Raw genomic sequence first — 20,116 nt, 5'->3', positions numbered from 1 at the left:
TACCTCCTCACCGTCATATCGAGTTCCAGATCGATCTTGTGCCCGATACCGCACCTATCTCAAAGGCCCCGTACCGTATGGCACCGATGGAGTTGCGTGAGCTGCAGCGTCAGTTGGACGAGTTGCGTGAGTTGGGATTTATTCGTCCGAGCAGTTCACCTTGGGGAGTGCCGGTACTCTTCGTCAGGAAGAAGGATGGCTCGTTGAGGCTCTGCGTAGATTACCGCGAGCTCAACCGGGTCACGATTAAGAACAAATACCCGCTCCCGAGGATAGACGATTTATTTGATCAGCTGCAGGGTGCACAGTTCTTTTCGAAGATTGACCTGCGTTCTGGTTATCATCAGATTTGTGTTCGAGAGGAGGACATCCCGAAGACAGCCTTCAGGACGCGCTATGGTCATTTTGAGTTTCAGGTCATGTCCTTTGGACTGACCAATGCACCCGCGGTCTTTATGCAGTTGATGAACGAGGTCTTTCGTCCATATCTCGATCAGTTTGTTGTGGTCTTCATCGACAACATTCTGATATATTCGAGGACCCGTGAGGACTATATGCAGCATCTGGAGATCGCCTTGCAGACCCTCCGTGCCCACCAGCTATATGCGAAGCTGGAGAAGTGTGAGTTCTGGCAGGAGGAGGTGAGATTCCTCGATCACGTGGTGACGAGGGAGGGTGTCGCAGTGGACCCCTCGAAGGTTGAGGCAGTGCGTCAGTGGGGTCAGCCCACGACTGCGTCCGAGATCCGCAGTTTCCTTGGTTTAGCGGGATATTACACTACCAGAAAAATGGGCAAAGGCTACGGATAAAAGCCTTAGCTAAAGACCTATAGCTACGGTTTTAGTCCGTAGCACGACCGTAGTCGTAGGTGCCATAACAATAGGTCTAAAACCTATAGCTACGGATTTAATCCGTAGCCATAGATCTAAATAGCTACAGATATAATCCGTAGCAACCAGTTCTGTAGCTAAAAGTATAAACAGCTACGGATAGTATTTGTAGCTAAAAGTTGTGATGGATCTGTAGCAATATGCCGAATTTAAGAACAGCTACGGTTGTCAGATTACCAGCTACGGTTAATATCCGTAGCTATTGCTTACATTTTAAAAAAAAATTATAATCATTCATTCATTTAATTACCACCTGCATAATCATTCATTCATTCAATTACAATCATTCATTCATTCAATTACTAGAACAGCTGCACAACCCAGTGCAATCCAATCATGGATCATGGTTCTCGAATTCTACTTCGAGTCTTTAAGAACATCTAATGAAAATAATGTATCGAATCCACTGTGAAGTACTTCTTGTACTAAGACTTGTGCCTTCATCAGATTACTAAGGTTGCTATGAGCATCAAGCTACCAATAAGGGGAAGATATGCAAATAGTATTTTCAATGCATACAATAAAAGAAGGAAGCTAAATGATAAAACAAAACAAGGATTCACCAAGCGAGGGTTTAATGCAAGAGCCTGGCGACAGCACTAGGCTGCCTCATTAAGTCTTCCTTTCCTCATATATGCACTAGCTAAATTTGACCACGTATCACAGAAATTGGGGCGAAGCTGCAAATCATAAAGAATAAACAATACAAATATGCATATATATGTATAACAAAGCAGATAAGAAAGGCAGTCTTGTCCTCTAGTCAGTGGTAAAGATCAACAAAAAAGGGAAACATCATAAAATGTCTCCTTGCAATACTTAACACAGAGAAAATCATAATTAAAATATTTGAATCAAGATAAGATCCAATAGATAAAAAGGAGGATCATAGATGCATTCTTTTGTTTCTAATTTGTGAAACAACAAACAAAACCACCCAACTCATAAGAGAGGAGAAAACTGAGTCTTTTCCTGTAAATATCAACTAGGCCTGGCAATGGGCAGGCCTGGGGCTGGTTCAGCATTGGATTTTGAAATAGACAGGCTGGGCCTATTCAAAATATCAATTTTGCCTAGCTCTAGCCCGCCCCATTACCAGCCATAATGTCAACATTCTCTAAGAAGCATGCTAATGTCTGTTTGGATCAGCCTATTTTTCATCTCATACCTTAAAATGACATGAGAAAAGGGATGTACAATTTGAATAAACAGATAGGTCACGGTGGCCCCCACAGATTTGCCCATACGTTGTCAGCTAGGGTAGGACGTATTCCGCGTACATTCCCTGAATACTCCCTTATGGAGCAATCCCAACCCTTCCATTCGGCCTGCAAATGGCCTTTCCATACTGGGCTTGTTAGCTCAAAGTATCATTTCCCTTGCACATGTTTCAGCCATATCCTAAGGTCCAGGATCATATATTTCGTCTGTACAGTCAGTAATCCGATTTCAGACCCATGATCCACTGGGTCATTCCTGCAATTTGTTGCCATTGGGAAATTCAACGATAAAGAGGTCAAAAGTTGAACGGCTTCAATTCTCCAATGCTGGAGAGTTTTGGGACATGTATCATCTGATCGGGCCCCTGGAGGTGGAAATGGATTGCATCTAGCCCCTGCCTGGACAGACTTGCCCAGGCAGGGGCTCTGTGGAGCCAACTGTAATGTATGGGTTTATATCACTCCGTCCATCCATTTTGCCAGATCATTTTACGGTCTATCCAATATTCAAACATTATGTGAATGTTTCCTGATCTGATCCTAATCCAATACACTCGGTGCATCCAAATGGAGCATCATGGAAGTAATGAAATCTGTCTCAAATTCCTTACCAGTGCGTGGCAAAATATTCTTCACAAAGATGAAAATGACCTTCTCATGGGTCAGATTCATCCTCTTTTGAATCACGTAAACAAATTGTCCCACAGTTAAGTCAGCAGGAACAAGATACCTGCAATCAAAAAATAACATGCACAATAAATCAAGCCTAAAGAATGGCTAAAGGAAACATCCAACCAAAAAGAAAATGTAGTGTTAGATATCTCCCGCTAGTTAGATGAGCAGACAGAGATGGTGTGGTGTGTGTGAGTGATCCAAGGTTCAATCCAATGCCTTTTTTTAAAGAGGAAACAACAATTTATTATAAAGCCCGTAATGCGGGAAAAGAATACACATAACTAGCACATGGGATGGGCCATATACCATATCCTGTGCCAACTAGACAATGTAATCCTTAGATTGAAGGATTTTGAAGGGTGAAAATGGGAAGTCAAATTAACTTCAGTTGACTTCTGATAACCATCCACTTTCTTCCCCAAAACTCCAATGAAATTTAGGATTTGCCATATCACTGTGATTTTGGGACATGGCCCATCCAAGGTAGAGACTAGAGAGCCTACCTAATGATAGGTTCGGATCAGGTAAACGTTGTAACATGAACAAAAAGAAAGTCACATTATGGGAAAGAAATTTGACAAATTCCATTCGCTAAACCTATTATAAGATGATTATAAGAGTAAACACTATGCCATGTTTTGTAATATGACAACATGCACATTTTTCTCCCAAAATAATGGTCAGTGAAGCTGTTGCAACTGTCGAAGTTCTGTACTACTGTGTCAAAAGAGAGAGACCAACTAGACTGAGAGCATTCATCATTCATGGTTGAGACACATGTTAATGCAAAACTTTAAAAGCATATTAGACAGTAGGAAAGGCACATGTGTGTTAGCGAAAAACTACTTGGGTTATAACACTATGTTACTAGACCATGACAAACATGTAGGTACACAGATATTTTCCCCTAGGATGGGACTCGCATGATGAATAGACCAGGAGACAGAAGCAAACTGCATATTGATTAGAGATTAGCTAGATTCCTTGCTACTTTCAATTGGTATTGTAATTTCAGCAAGATTGATTAGAAGCATTCATGAATATAACCTCAACATTCTTTTCAAATGCAGATTGGGGCCTGCATATCAAATGCAGAAGCTTGATATCTATAACAGATCATATTAAATAGACAAAAACTAAGATTTCTAATTAACGATTAACCTCCATATAAGTCTGGAGAATTTCCTTCTCCATTCTGAATGGAACACAGAGAATGCTTGCATGATCTGATCCAAGTACTTTCTCAAGATGTTGATTGCAAGTAGTACCGACTGCATCAGGTAGTAGTCCAGTCACTTGTGTTCCATAGCAAAAAAGAAAAAAAAAAAAAGGCATCATGAGGAAGGTAAAAACAAATGAGAATTAGAAATTAGAAGAGAAATCTCATGTTTCTGGCTTCTCTGGACAGGGTGAAACCAAAACCTGGAAATGGAAAGACTCTGTGGAACCCTTAAATGTGGAAAATGACATCAGCAGGGGAGGAAAAACATTTCCTTATGGCTGTTTGTTTTGCACCATCATTTCAATGGAAATCTAAAGGTCAAAGGTCAATCAGTAGAGTTGTCCCTCGTAACCATGGAATCTAGATTTTTTAACAAGATTTTTGTGGTGTGTTTCTCAAACACAGGAATCTGTCACACAAGGGGAATTCATTTGCTTTTCCATGGTTGTCCACAGTTCTCTCTAAACAAACAGGAAATGGAAATTTGTGATTCCCTAACTTTGGGCAAGAAATGATTTCTTATGGGTTCCATGATAAGGGAGAATCAGGATATTGGATAACATGGGGCCAATCCATATGCAAATTGTCATCATGAAACTTACAATGAGAATTCGAGGCATGATATCAAGGCCTTGCTGCTTTATTCTGAGAAGCATCTCATGCTCCAATGCACGAACTTGATCCAAAACATAAACAACCTGCAGAAAGAACAACTCAACAAAATGACATTCTAGAGGTGAAAGAGTAGATGCAGTCTTTAAAAGGGAATATACCTGGCCCCCGGTATTGGGCAATCCCAGAACATTAGATTGGGAAAATGACCCATGGGGTGAAAGGAAAAAGGAAAATAGGCATCTTCAGTACTTGTCATCAAACTCTGAATAGGAATAGGGTGTCTCTAGAGGGAGCCTCGACAGATATTCCTCTGCATTCTTCATAATTGATTGGAGAGCATTAAGACTCTGAATTTTTTCATTCAACATCATTGTCTGCACAACATAATCAAGTGTTAAATGCATTTAAATTGCTACATTGCAATTTTTTATTACTCTTAAACCTTCATGACAATATATTAAATCTGGATTTCTGAGGTTGTGGACACGACAGGAGTGGATGAGACATGGAATGTTAAAATCTCCTTTCTCAATTCCCTTCCAAAAGGACATTACCCAGCTTCTAATTCCCTTCCTTCATGAAGGTCTCCCAATACATTCTCACCTGGACACCTTCTCTTTCTCGGTAAAACACTATCTTTTGATGGCTACAATTGGTTGCACGGTCGAGCAGTTGTTGATGCCAACAAATAGAACGGATGCGTACATGGCTCCAATAATGACGGTTAGATCATTTGCATTTTCCCTGCACCATAACTACAAAGTTCATGGTTTTGTACTCATGAATACTCGAGTAAATAAAAAAATTTTGTTTAAGATTCTCATGAACTACCTAATCATTTAATGGGACTGCACACATGAAATGATCACTATAGGAGAAACATGGCCACATGGGAGGCTGAAATTTTTCTTAAAACATTTGAAATAGAGGAAGTGATGCTTACCTTTTTGTGCCAACCCGCCAAAAGATCATGCCAAGCATGAGGGCAGCAACTAAGGTGAAGAAGTATCGGGTGAGGTTATAGTCAGGGCTTCTCCAATATGTCAACCATTGCTTCCAAAGGCATGATTTGAACTACCCGAAAGTAGACTGAGAATATTATGTGGGGAAATAGATATCTTCGGCTCCTGGGGCAGGAGTGCTTAGCTCCTTAACAAGTGCTTTATTTCTCCTGGAGATAATCACAAGGTGCACATTAGCACAACTGCAACAAAATTTTATACAATCACATGGAGGTTAAGTTGATTGCAGGGTTGTCTTCATCTATCTGTGAGATAAAAATATACAATCAGAGTGCTGCAATGAAGTACTAAGTTCTTCCATCTAATAACTGAAAATGATAGTCACATGGATGTGTAAGAAAAAAGTTTCTTAGATGCACTTGAATTCATCAACATAAGAAGAGTATGATTCACACATCCAGGAGCCTTTTCTACTTGGGTTGATTCCAAAGGTGACCAATCAATTACATGTGAACACTTTTCCTCCCAAGCATTTTTGAGATTAGCAGTGCTCTTATTAGAAAACCAGTTTCCTTCTCTGTGTATGTTTGAAAAATGATTCAGATTGATGTCCACCACATTGATTCTGGTTTTGCTCATTCGAGATTCAAAAATTATTTTACCTAAGAAATTGTCATTATTACGATCCTTCAATCAAAAACAAAGGAGATTATAGTTCACTTAATGATACAACTGCAAGGACTTGTAGTGCTCAGCAAAATCAATTCCCAATCGAACTTTAACGGCAATTGAGGTTGCTTCTAGCATCCATGTTGCCGGATTGTATTTCTCTTTTATTTTTGGGATGCCAGGAATCTCCTACATGATGTAAACCAATGGAAGCTGAGTCAAATCACCATCTTTTTCTCTTTCCATTTTTATTTTTCTCTATTCTTCTAATGATTGTCAAAATTAATACTTCATGTATGTCAGATTTTGTGTGCGAATGATCAATACAATAATAATGATGATGACTGTTAAATGGGAATTATCTGATAAATTAATACTTCTTACTGCAAAGTATTCGATTATCTTCTGAGAATTCCGGCCCAAAGGTCCAGAGTATATCACTTGCCCTCCTCTTTTCATCAGTAGAAGCTGTTAAATTCCATAAATTTCAAATGTTGCATAAATATTACACTCTAAAACTTTTAACTATATGGGTATGGCAGAGAAAGAGAGGTAGATCAGTTACCTCATCGAAAGCTTCAAAGATGTCAATGCTAGGTTGATGGATTGTGCAAACAACTATTCTTCCTGTATCAACCGTGTTCCTTACAGTTCTAATGACAATGGCCGCTGCCTGATGTTGGTTTTTTTTTTTTGAGTTAATAAACGGTTCAGATTGATCGATTGGACTATCCAAGTGAACATATGCAAGTACATTATACCTTAGTGCTCAGATAGTACCAGAGCATCTCTCTTTAATATCGATTTTATGTCCAAGCCCATCCATCTGTTTTTGAAAAATCTTCACGGTATCAGAATCCAATCACCACCAAAACCCATTTGATGAATCCAATCACCAACAAAACCCATCTGACGAATCCGACGATTCCACATCCCCCAAACCTGTTGCCCCCGCCCTTTCAACACCCCCCTAAAACCCATTCCAGCGACCTTCCTCAATTATGGTGAACCCAATCCGTTTCAAAACCCATCTCTACTAGCAACCATCCAAAAATAAAAGAACACAAATAGAAAAGAATGGGAAAAAAAACACCCTACCTCAAACCTTCCGTGCACACCCCTCTCTGTTCTGCCCCCACCTGCAGACCAGACGATGCTCCACCTCTCGGACCAGCGCTCCCTTCTCCCTCAGCCTATGGACCTGACCCGCGTTCGACCTCTTGACCAGGAATCAGGACCGGACTGACTAGACCAGACCAAGTCTCTTCTTGATGTTGGTTCATCCATGAAGATGACTGAAGGGTTAGCGACAAGCTCCATGGCTATTGTCAACCTCTTCCTTTGTTCTGTCGACAAACACCATTAAATATATAAAAGCATATTTTAAAAATACATTGTTAGAAAACCTAAAACCAAGCCATTACACGCAAGAACACAAGAGATTAATCTAACAAATATCCAGTGAATACAATGAGGAAACTGCGATTCTAAAGCAAATGCGATTCGATGGCGGATCCAAACGGAACAGATTTCAGAAACAGAGAGAGAGAGAGAGAGAGAGAGAGAGAGAGACTAACCGTTCTTCTTCTTTTTCTCCTTCTCTTTCTTGCGGCGAAAGGGGATTTTGAAAACCCTAGCGAGAGAGAGAGGGGTTGGGAAACAGAAAGAGGGGAATGCGGCCAAGAGACAGGGAGAGGGTGAAGGAGAGCGGGAGATCGAGAGAGGGCGAGGGAATGGGAGAGGCGGAGTGCGAGAGAGAGAGAAAGGGTGAGGGAGCCTGGGAGATAGATAGAGGGGTTGGGAGATGGAGAGAGGGGTCGACGCAAAAACTTCTGGGATGTAAGCGCGTGGGAGATAAGGGCGGATGCGCGAAAATTTTATTTTTAGGGGAGGGGCGCGTGACGGACGGCCCTTTAAGACAGTGGGTTTTAGGACCGTGGGGCCCAGCGTGATGTATGTTATTTATCCACTCCGTCCATTAATTTTAAAGTATTATTTTAAGGGTTGACTCAAAAAATGAGTCAGATCCAAGCTGTAAGAAGATGACACAACATATTAACAACAGAAATTTAATTTTTATTATTTCTTATAGTGTGGTCCATTTAGACCTTTAATTTACATAATTTTTAGGCTCATCCACTAAAATTATATTTCAGAATTTATGGGCGGATTAGATCAAATACATATATTCCAATGGGCCCCATGGAGCCCCTTAAGTACCATCAATATATAATAAGGTTTATGTGAGGATATAGGTTTTCGCTACAGATCAATCAGGTTTTCGTTACGGATTAAATCTGTAGCATAATTGCTACAGATTTAATCCGTAGCTAAAAGCTTTCAAAATTTGTAGCCTTTGCTTAATTTTTTGGTAGTGTTATCGGCGTTTCATTGAGGGCTTCTCCCGTATTGCAGCCCCGTTGACTAGGTTGACTCGGAAGGGCGCAGAGTTTATTTGGAGTGACGCCTGTGAGCGAGCATTTATGGAGCTGAAGGACCGTCTGACGTCCGCTCCTGTCCTCACTCTTCCCTCTGGGAGTGATGGATTCGTGGTATTTACTGATGCTTCGCGTATTGGATTGGGTGCTGTCCTGATGCAGCATGGCAGACTTGTAGCATTTGCGTCTCGTCAGCTCAAGGTTCATGAGCTGAACTACCCCACGCATGACTTAGAGCTGGCAGCAGTCGTCTTCGCACTGAAGGTGTGGAGACACTATCTCTATGGGGTTAGGTTCGAGCTCTTCTCTGACCACAAGAGCTTGAAGTATCTATTTTCTCAGTCTGAGCTGAACATGAGACAGAGACGCTGGATGGAGCTTCTGAAGGATTATGATTTTGACCTCCAGTACCACCCAGGCAAGGCGAATGTGGTGACGGATGCTCTTAGCCGTCAGCCACGAGGCCTGGTGGCACATATGATGATTCAAGAGTGGAAGATGCTCGAGGATATGGCAGAGTACGACTTTGATTTTGGTCTGCAGTCTTCTATCGTTCAGTTATCGAGCCTGTCGATTCAACCCTCTCTTGTCGTAAGGGTGATCGAGGCTCAGTAGACAGATGAGTCGTTACAGGATTACCGAGCAGAGGCGGCATCTGAGAGTCAGACAGATTGGCAGATTGGTGCTAATGGTGGACTTCGCTTCAGAGGCCGATTGTGTGTCCCGGATATTCCTGAGTTGCGTAGAGATCTTATGACCGAGGCACATCGATCGCGGTTTTCTATCCACCCTAGCTCGACGAAGATGTATCGTGATATGAGGAGACAGTATTTTTGGGTGGGGATGAAGCGCCAGATTGCCAGTTTTGTGGCCGAGTGTGACACATGCCAGCGTGTCAAGGCCGATCATCAGAGACCCCCTGGTCTATTGTAGCCGTTGAGCGTCCCGATGTGGAAGTGGGAGCACGTATGTACAGATTTTATTATGGGTTTGCCGAGGACTCAGCGCGGTCATGACGCCATCTGGGTCGTCGTCGATCGTCTGACGAAGTCGACACATTTTCTTGCGATTCGTGCGACTTGGCCTTTGGACCAGCTTGCGAGGTTATTCCTTGAGGAGATTGTGAGACTGCACGGCGTACCAGTCTTGATCGTTTCTGACCGAGACCCGAGGTTCACGTCTCAGTTCTGGAGGAGCTTTCAGAGAGCTATGGGCACTGATTTGCAGCTCAGTACCACGTATCATCCGCAGACTGATGGCCAGACCGAGAGGGTCAACCAGATCCTTGAGGATATGCTTCGGGCCTGCGTGATTGACTTCGGTGGTAGCTGGGATGAGCATCTGCGATTGGCTGAGTTGGCATACAACAACAGCTATCAGGCGACCATTGGCATGGCTCCTTTTGAGGCATTATATGGCAGACCGTGCAGATCTCCTAGTTGTTGGACCGAGGTTGGAGAGCGGCGTCTCCTAGGTCCCGAGCTTGTGCAAGAGACATCAGATGTTATTGATATCATCAGGCAGAGGATGCGCACAGCTCAGAGCCGGCAGAAGAGTTTTGCTGATCGCCAGCATCGTCCCTTGGAGTTTGAAGTAGGAGACCATGTGTATCTCAAGGTCTCGCCCATGAAGGGCGTAGTTCGATTTGGAGCGAAGGGCAAGCTTGCCCCAAGATTCATATGACCTTTCGAGATCACTAAACGCATTGGCGCTGTGGCCTATCGGCTTGCCTTACCATCTTAGTTGGCGTCCACGACGTTTTCCACGTCTCTATGTTGAGGAAGTGTGGGTCAGACATCGTTCCTGTTATCGATTGGCAGCCGTTGGAGGTTCGTGAGGACGCTTCTTACATCGAGCAGCCAGTTCGTATCCTTGATCGGAAGGAGCAGGTCCTCCGAACTAAGGTCATTTCCTTGGTGAAGGTTCAGTGGGGTCACCATTCTGTTGATGAGGCATCATGGGAGCGCGAGGCTGAGATTCGAGAGCACTATCCTCATCTCTTTGATGATTGATTGTATGCTGTATGTTGTATGTTGTCTCTGATATTTATATGATGATGCCTTGTTTCCTCTTCTATCATGAGTTAAGTCTAGTTGCGATGATTGTGTAAATTTCGAGGACGAAATTTTTATTTGGAGGGGAGAGCTGTAAGACCCGTGTCCTACTCCGTACCATTCCGTTGGCTTCCGCGGTTCTTCCGGTCAAATTTCGGTAACCTTCGCACCATATCTGACATTTGCACGTGATCTTAAGCCAGGTCCCGCACACCGATGTCGGCTCGATCCGAAACTTATGTCTTGACGATCGCGTCGTCGCCGCGGTTCCAACGCCGTGACTTGCGCACTGAACCGATACCCAGGCAAGAAGATGCCGATCTGCGTTTATTCCGAAGAAACACCGCGTGTTGCGGATTTCGAGGGAATCTCTACACAATTAGTCTCATCAATCAACCATAAATGCAACCATACCTCAAGTACAACAACCCATCCTTCTTTCTCCACAAAGTCAACTCTCTCTCTCTTCACACATCCCTCTTTTACTCACTTTTCAAACAAACCCATGCTTCATTAATTACACCCATCACTCCATCACCTCACATCACTCCCATCCTCTCATTTTCTCTCTCATTTTCTCAAATCTCTCCAAGCAACTCAACCCCACACGTCCAACCCTTCTCTCCCTCCCAAGTGTGGTCCACCTTCTCATCTCTCATCCCCACCATCAAAAGTCCATCAACCTCCATCAAAGTTGAAACTAAGGAGCATTGGAGTCTAAGGGACCAAGAAGAAGGAAGATAAGGTGGGTGATTCGCCATTATTTTAAATTCTAGGGCCCACTTGTTGGTGGGACCCATTTGGATGTATGTGATTTAATCAAGAGGGCCCATAGTGGTGGGGTTCCTCTATCTCACCGTATGTCTCTCTCTATCTCTCTCTTTCTCTCTTTCTTTGTAATGGTGTGGATCCCACCAATATGTGTTACATCTACCCCGTCCATCTACATCAGACGGTGTGGCCCACTCTATTACAGGTGATGATCCACACCATCCACTGTTTGGATGGATCCAATGCTTTATATATATATATATATATGTTATATTTTGTATAATATATATATATATAATATATAACATAATATGTATTATATATATAATATAATATATATATTATATGTATATATTTGGTGGGCCACGTCCATGTGGGACCCACCACAAGGCATGTGTTTATCCACACCGTCCAGCGTCACTGGACGATGGACGGGCGAGCCCGTTTTGGAATGGGTATACACATGGGTGTGTACTTTACAAAAAAAAAAAGAGAGAGTGTTTGGGGTGGGCCACCTATGTAGGCCCCACCTTGATGTATGTGCTCAATCCAATCCGTCCATACTCCTCTCCAGCTCATTTTAGGCGTTGAGCCGAACTTTGAGGGTAATCTGATTCTCAGGTGGGCCATACCATAGGAAATAACGGTATCACCCTTGAAAACCGCCTAGATCCCTTTATTCGTCAAAAACAGGTCGTATATTAGACTCATTTGATCGGTCTTGGACCGTTGAATCGATGGCTGGAGTGGATTCATCCGATGCGGGCCCCACATAGGAGATTTTGTAAAAAAATGATTTTTCTTCAAAAAAAAAAAAAACAAGCTTAGGCAGAAGCAGGGGACGCCAGGAGGCGGGCGGACGGGCTGGATCCACGTCTAGCCGTGGGCCCCACCATGATGTGTATTTTGCACATCCACACCGTCCATTCATTGACCCCCCTCCCTCGCCGTGGGCCATTCAAAAATCAACCTTATACGGAACTCATGTGGGCCATACCATTTAAAATCATGTGAAGACATGCCAAAACATATAAAATCACTTGGTGGGGCCTACCTGAGTTTTGGATGTTGCTGAAACTTGGTCTGTACCGTCAGTTAGATGGGACCCACATAATGGGTGGGCTGGATTTGTGAACCACATTTCGGTGGGCCCCACATCCGCCCCAAGGTCTAATGACCTTATCAACAGGTTGGACGTTAAATAAACATTACAGTGGGTTCCCTGCCCACGTTACCTGCTCAACAGGTTAGATGAAAAATAAATATTACGGTGGGCCCCTCCCTGGCTGCATGGCCCTGTGAAAGGGTTGGGTGCACCTAAACATTTCAGTGGGCCCCTGGTCCACACGACCTATCAACAGGTTGTATGGAAAACAAACATTGTAGTGGGCCTATTTTAGACGGAAAATAAATAGCAGTGGGCCCTATCCAGGCCCACGTGACCTTACGAATAGATTGGATGATAAATAAATATTTTGGTGGGCCCTACCCTGGTCCACATGACCTTATGAATAAATTGGATGGCAAATAAATATTACTGTGGGCCCCAGGTCTGAGTGACCTTGTCAATGGAATGGATGGAAAATAAACATTACGGTAGGCCCCACATGGGACCCACTTATGTATGTATTGAAGACCACACCCTCCATTAGAGTGGGCCCCACCATGATGCTTGTGTTTTATCCAACCCGTCCCATCATTTAGAATTTTTTTAGACCATGCTATGAGGCCCATTGTAATGTATACAAGGCCCACTGGTGTAGCCCACTTGAGGAATGCAAGGCCCATGTGACTAGACCCATCTTGATGCATTTGTGGCCCGTTATTGAGGCCCACCTTGATATGTATCTGTGAGACCCATGTATGAGGCCATTTGATGTATTAGAGGCCCATGGGTCGGGGCCCAATAGGATGAACATAATGTCCCTTGTAGTGTGACTCCACCATAGCATATGTATTGACACTTATAACGGGCCACACCTTGGGAGCAATGCTGGTTTGACGTCCACATTGATAATGTTGGTTAAATGTCCGCATTATAACTCTCCCCAACGCCCACTGATAGGCCCATACTTGTGGTAAGTAGGCCATCTAGGCCCATCTCCGTTATACACAGGGCTCATCTCTTTATACATGTTTAGTATAGATCCATGATTCATGATCATCCGCATCATATGTATGCCTGATGTGAGGAGTGACCGATCATATCATATGCCTTCGGGCGGACTGTCTATGGGCTCCCTGATAGGCGGAGTTGCCCCATATAAATGCATGGTACACACAGGACTGTTGCATGACTGATAGTATGATTCATACACTTGCATTTATGTGATTGTAGTTACTATATGCCCTAGCAACATCAGGGCCATAGCCTTTACAGACACATCGTGGATGGTTGGGATGGATACCAAAAATGTTTGGTTCTAGCATACGGGCGCCATAGACGTCCCTGGGTGAAAATCCCTAAACCCGATGGTACCAGAGGATGACTCCAACGTCGAGACCGAGTGGATATATGAGCACATGAGGGCCAAATACCAGGAGGTCGCATCTCCCACTGTGTCGTGGTCGGTTGGAAAGGAGTGTGGCCTTACTCGCCCGAGGGTAGGGGGCAATACTAGGGTGAGTTTGACCAGCTCGCGAATGGGTCCACTATTGACGTGCCGGATAGGTATTGGCAGACTATTGGCCAGGCGGATAGTGAGGTTTCTTACGCTCACTTGGACTGTGCGGCTAGGAGAGCGACAGTGCCATTTGGAGTGTATCGAACCCCGGTGATTATCCAGAATGAGAACTGTACTGATATATGATGAGGTTTGGCATGCTTGAGTTGCATCTCACATCGCATGGCTGTGTTATGGCCGATAGCATTCATATCTTGCACCGCATAGCCTTGGTACGGTTGATTGCATTCATGTACTCATCACCATGATTCCGCATTACTCCGACCTTTGTATTTTAAGCATGCTTATATTGCGCACATACTCACACCACCCTCTAAGCTTTCTATAAGCTTATGCACGATTGATGCGTGCAGGTGACGCCAGGACGCAGTCGCAGCCATAGTCTCGCCGTGGTTGGACCGTGCAGACGAGCTTTGGAGTTTCTATCTTTTGTACTACATTGTATTTTCCCTTTCTGTTGCATTGTACTAAAAAGTTTTTGATCATAGTGGATTTTGTGGTAGTGTTCTTGTGGTTATTGTTTGTGGGTTATGCTTTTGTTATGCTCATTATGAATCAGACTGATGATTTGAAACCCTCCTTGTAGTATCCCAGGATCGGAACCTGGTGAATGGGTGTCGGGATCCGAGAATGGGGTTCTACGGAGGCTGTCGGCGCCGGATTCGGCGATCGGGAATTTTGTGAGCCCGGTTTCCGAGTTCGGGGCGTGACATGATCTCCTCTTATTTCTTGCATCTCATGGGCCACGTAAGCCTTTGCATGCATGTAAGGAAGGGATCCCTACCATCCAGTAACTTATTTTGATGTATCTTGGCTTGCATGTAAGTGTATGATATAGTGATGATATGGATTTGTGTGTGAGTGGTCCATTAGTGGTGAGACCTCCCGCCTATGGCCAATCTTGGTCCTTCTCTCCCCCCTTTTTCTTATCATCTTCTGTACATTCTCTGATGATGTGTGGCCCACTAAAGTATGCCAGCAACATCTCAGGCCCCTAGCAAGATGGGATGTCCAAGCCCACCTTGATTGGATGTCCAGGCCCAATCATGCATGTATGGTTTGGATGGCCTCTAAAATGGATTTTCATGGAGGCTTGAGAGCTCTGATGGGTCTGAAATTTTGTGAACCTATCAGGGTGGACCCCATATGAGGAAGCAGGGCTATAGACCCCTTTGATCTATTTGCATGGACTGAAATATGGACAGCCTATGTTGCTGTCCAGATTTCAGGCCCAGTTGGAGCATGTGTTTTGAGTTACTTTTTAAACCTATTTTTAAGCCTTTTATCCCAAATTTATTTAGGATTTTTGTAGTGTGTGGACCCCACTTTAATGTGGTATGGGGTCCACACCCTACCTCCTATGTTTAAGGCCCATGGGTTGGGCCAAAGATGGCTGACTGTCCAGAAATTTCTAGACAATTCCGCAATACAGTATGGCAGAAAACACTGCATTCACCTGAATTTCTGGAAGAAGTGGGCCACCCTAGTGGACCCCACTTGTTGTCCAAATGTAGGACCATCTTTTCCCCCAATTTTCCAAGGGTTTGGGTGGGTCCAGGCCCACTCCATGTGGTCCCAAACATAGAGACAATTATAATTCCAGCAACATTTCACCCTGGACAGATTGTAATTTCGAATTTAATTAAAATACTTCTAAGTATCCAAAAAATATGAAAATTTATGGAGAGGTGGCCCACCCATAGTAAGACCCATTACCAATTTTTAGGACCAACAAAATCCTGTACACATCGTGGCAAGGGCTGGACCGGACCACCACGTTGGGACGTCCTGGTCAGACAGATTTTCTAGAAAGATTATTTTCCTTAAATTAATTAAAATACTTCTAGTTATTCAAAAATCACAAAATTTTGTGGAGGTGTGGCCTACCCATGGAAGTACCAACTTGCAAAATTTCAGGGCCAACAGGCCCTTGTACCATCCGTGGTGCTGCCTAGAGGGCCCACTAGGCTGGGACACCCAGGCTGGGGCGTTCAACCATGGCTGGCCGTTCAGGCCACTTTGTAGGCCCACCTTAATGTATTTTATATCCCACTGTTCATTCATGTGGGGCCCATAGGGGACTTTATCCTCCTTCCCTTCAGTAGCATTCAATTGGGGCCCATTGAATGAGTTTTTGGGGCCAAATACCCATGCCCATAGAGCTACCTATGCATGGGACGCCCAGCCCATTGGGCTGCTGCTGGACGTCCAGTCCAGCAACATGGCCCATTTGGTTTATGTGTTAAATATACTCCCTTTATCTGATGGACCCCCCTTGGACATGTATGGGTCACCAAGAACTAAAATAAATTTATGAATTAATTATTTTGGAATTTTCAGCAAACCCAGATTGTGGGTGGGTTGGAATTTCAGCAATAAGCCCATGATTGCCGCCCATAAATGAATGTTTTGGGGCAACATGGTCAACCAAATTTGGGAACAGTATTACACATATCTTACCCTATTTTAGTTATATTTTTTCGGGCTTAATTAGTGTATATTTAAGGCCCATTCCAATTGAGTTTTTATTGGACTAGGCTTCTTAGTTATTTGTTGGGTTTTCTTAAGCCCATTATCTTGAAACTCTTGATAGGCCCATTGGACCCTTGGGGCCTATATTTATTTATGTCATTGTGATGGGTTTTATAGGCCAATATTCAAGTAGTGGGGCCCTTGCTTGCCCATTAAAATAAATCCATACTTGGACCAAGATGTGATGCCCAACTTACTTGTTTTAAATATAAGGGTTACCCATATGTTGGAATAATAGGTAGCCCATTAGGCCCACCATAATGTGTAGTCTTATGATCTTTACGGTTGTGCCCAATCCTTGCTTGAGGCCCACCATTTTGCTTAGGTATTGGGCTTAGTGTATGGCCCATTAGGCTATGGATTGCTTGGGCCTTGGACCTTATTTTATATGCGTAGTAGGCTACCTTTTGGGACCCACTTGAGGTTGGATGTCCTCCTTGGTGGCCCGAAGGTAGGCCCATAGGGCCCTTATAGGTGGTTGAAGGCCCATCTTAGACCTTGTTAGGACCGTTTCCTCCAATGAGACTTTATGACTCTCTTAGCTTGTGGGTCACCCCAAAGTATTAGGCCCCCACTAGAGGACTTCACTTCTCCTTAGAGTACTTGCCTATGTATCTAGACCTTGTCCCTCCTTGGGAAAGAGGAATATATTCTACAGGTAGCGCACTTACATCATTGTGACCCATATGCATCATCTGTGTGAATTGATTGCATTGTGTGGTGGTCATAGAGGGATAGAATTTCTCCCCTTGTGCACATTCAGTGCCTAAAGCTTGTGCATGATCTATATGTGTGACTCATGCATTAGCATTGCATTTCATGATGATACCACCCTTACTTCACCAGGGCCTTGCCTCCACAGGGACGTTCGTGGATGGCCGTATGTGTAGACACCGAAAATATTACTTGAGCATACTGGGTGCATAGGATGCCTATGGGTAAAATTTTCAAAACTTCCACGGTACCAAGGATCTGCCCCAACGTCGTGACTGAGTGGAAACCATGAGCACACGAGGGCCTTATACCGTTAGGTCGCGACTCCCACTATCATGTAGTCGATTAGGTAAGGGTGTGGCCTTCCTTGCATGATGTAAGGAGGCATTGTTAGGATGAGTCTGACTAGCTCGTAAATGAGTCCACTACCGTCAGGCTTTGCTGGTGATTGGTTGTCCACAGGCTGGTAGTGAGGTCTCTTACGCTCGTTTGACTGTGTAGGGTCTGTACAGCGGCAATCATCCAGCAGTGTAATGGATCCCGGTGATTTCCTTATGATTGAAAATGTTTTTATTATGTGGATTAAAGATGAGCACTTACATCACTTTGCATCGCATTCGCATTGGCTGTATAAGCACCCTTTGCATCGCCTTGGTAAGGCGCCCAGTACTCATTGCATCGTATTCATGATAAGCCTTGGTAAAGCTAGTGATATTATCATTGAGCATGTTTCCCTTCCTATACCTCCTACTATTCTTCTGTGCACCATTGTCACACACTTTCACCAACCTCGAAGCTTCTATAAGCTTATGCATGATTGATGCGTGTAGGAGATCGTAGGCAGGCGTCATAGCGGCAGAGCTTGGATTAGAGCTGAGCTTGAGGACCCCATTGTTGCAGACTTTTCTCTCATTCTTCTATTATCTTATGTATGCCCTATTGGACCTTATGAAGACTTGTAAAAGTTCAAATTTATAGTAGATTTTGTGATGTGTGCCTTTGTTATTCTCAGATATACTTGTTGTGATCTTGGGTATGCTCGTATTAGTAATGATTATACTGTTATGGAAATCCTCCTTATAGAATCTCAGGATCGGAATCTTCCTCAGGAGCCAAGAATGAGGTACTACGGAGGCTGTTGCAGCCAGAATCAGCTATCGGGTTCCTTATAAATCCGGTTACCGAATCTGGGGCGTGACACTTTAGTCCATCTTGGACATGAAAGTGTCCATGACCCTCTCTACATCAGTCCAAGACTGACATTTTCATCGATAAGCAATCAGAAAATTCAAGCCTGACACCGTACAAGATCTGACGGGTCATCCTGGCCTGGTCTGGCTTAATTAACCTTGTCGGGCAGAGTAATGGACATACAACATCAAGCAAGCATGGGCCCAGATGCAGTGCTAGTGTTTTACGCAGGTTCTAAGTCAGGGGTGCTTCTGGCTGCATCGGGATCAACGTGAGCCTTATCTGAGTGTTAATTGTGCCAAAAATTCGGGCCAGAGCAGACCTTTTATTAGTAATTGTGCTTTCCATTTGAGGGCTAAGCCCGCCCACTAACATCATAACGTGTCCTTTCTCAAGCCCAGTTCAGGAATTGAGCTTCAAATCAGCCCCATACCAGATTCAAGGGCCTTTATTACAGGCTCAATCCCATCCCATATTGGGTTGGGACCCGAAAGCTAATGGGCCGTTCTGGTCCATTTCCACCCTTAGTTGAAACTGGGCCAAGCTTGCTTGTAATCATCACATGCAATCAAAACAGAACTATGAAACATGCATATATACTTCTTTGTACTCTCAAGTTGAATCGCAATAACTACCCTAAAAAATAGGAATAGCTAAATTGGAACTTCCTTCCTTGAGAGGCTCTAGCTACTCATCAGTTATGGGCCATGATGTACATGCCTTGGCCCCAAAATCAAGAACATCTGCTCATCATATGACCACATTTGTATGCATATGAGACTGCTGATTTCTTAATGGCCCAAATGAAAAGAATGGTACTACGATGGTTTTAAGCTTGTACGATTCATGAACTCTCTTGCGACATGTCCGAGTTGACTCAGACTGGGTTGCACCCAATCCAGTTCAACACGCCCCGACTGAGGCGAGTTGGGTAGCTTCATCCCTGACCAAACTCAGTCACGCCTCCACTTGAGATCAGATGAGTTGGTCTATGTGGCATAATCTTAAATCCACAGGTACTACTAAGGGTGGCAATCCATTCTGCACGGGTTGGCCCTAACCTGGTCCAAGTACCCTAAGCACCAGCCCTAATAGGGTTACAAAGGCTAAAATTTAGAATGTTTTGGGCTCTTCGCTCTCATCTACAATGAGTCCCACTATATAAATGGTTTTGATCTTTAAAAACATAACACTCAGATCTAAGAGTGTTCTAAACACGCATGTATTTTGAATTGGAACTATTCACAAGTGCCTTAATCATTCATTCTTTCTACTCGATAATTAGATAATTGGGCCAGTGGGCCAGGCTAGGCCATTTATCAATAATAGCTAAGGCGTGCCCAGCCAAGACACGATTTTAAGCTAGGTTCTGCACCAAGGCTAGTTTAAGGACCCAAGTCATTGCCCTGTAGGGGTAGCCGGCCTGGCCGGACCTTGCCACCCCTACTAGCATATCGTTGTAGTAAGGAGATTGGAAAA

The 20,116-nt window shown here is 43.9% G+C and overlaps 2 long non-coding RNA genes across 2 annotated transcripts; both read right to left on the bottom strand.

Moving 5' to 3' along the window:
• Positions 1 to 5,014: 5,014 nt before the first annotated feature.
• Positions 5,015 to 6,865, bottom strand: LOC131251152 (uncharacterized). The gene is made up of 4 exons (XR_009173622.1): positions 6,819 to 6,865; positions 6,638 to 6,721; positions 5,566 to 5,793; positions 5,015 to 5,366 (listed from the first exon to the last, which is right to left on the bottom strand). It is a non-coding gene; the product is annotated as an uncharacterized LOC131251152 (long non-coding RNA).
• An 86-nt stretch (positions 6,866 to 6,951) lies between these two features.
• LOC131252007 (uncharacterized) lies at positions 6,952 to 7,707 on the bottom strand. The gene is made up of 2 exons (XR_009174096.1): positions 7,352 to 7,707; positions 6,952 to 7,286 (listed from the first exon to the last, which is right to left on the bottom strand). It is a non-coding gene; the product is annotated as an uncharacterized LOC131252007 (long non-coding RNA).
• Between the last annotated feature and the right edge of the window lie 12,409 nt (positions 7,708 to 20,116).

Source organism: Magnolia sinica, chromosome 7, assembly GCF_029962835.1.
Source record: "Magnolia sinica isolate HGM2019 chromosome 7, MsV1, whole genome shotgun sequence".
Lineage (NCBI taxonomy): Eukaryota > Viridiplantae > Streptophyta > Magnoliopsida > Magnoliales > Magnoliaceae > Magnolia > Magnolia sinica.
The sequence above is the reverse complement of the archived record's forward strand: the minus strand, read 5'-3'. Positions and strand labels throughout refer to the sequence as shown.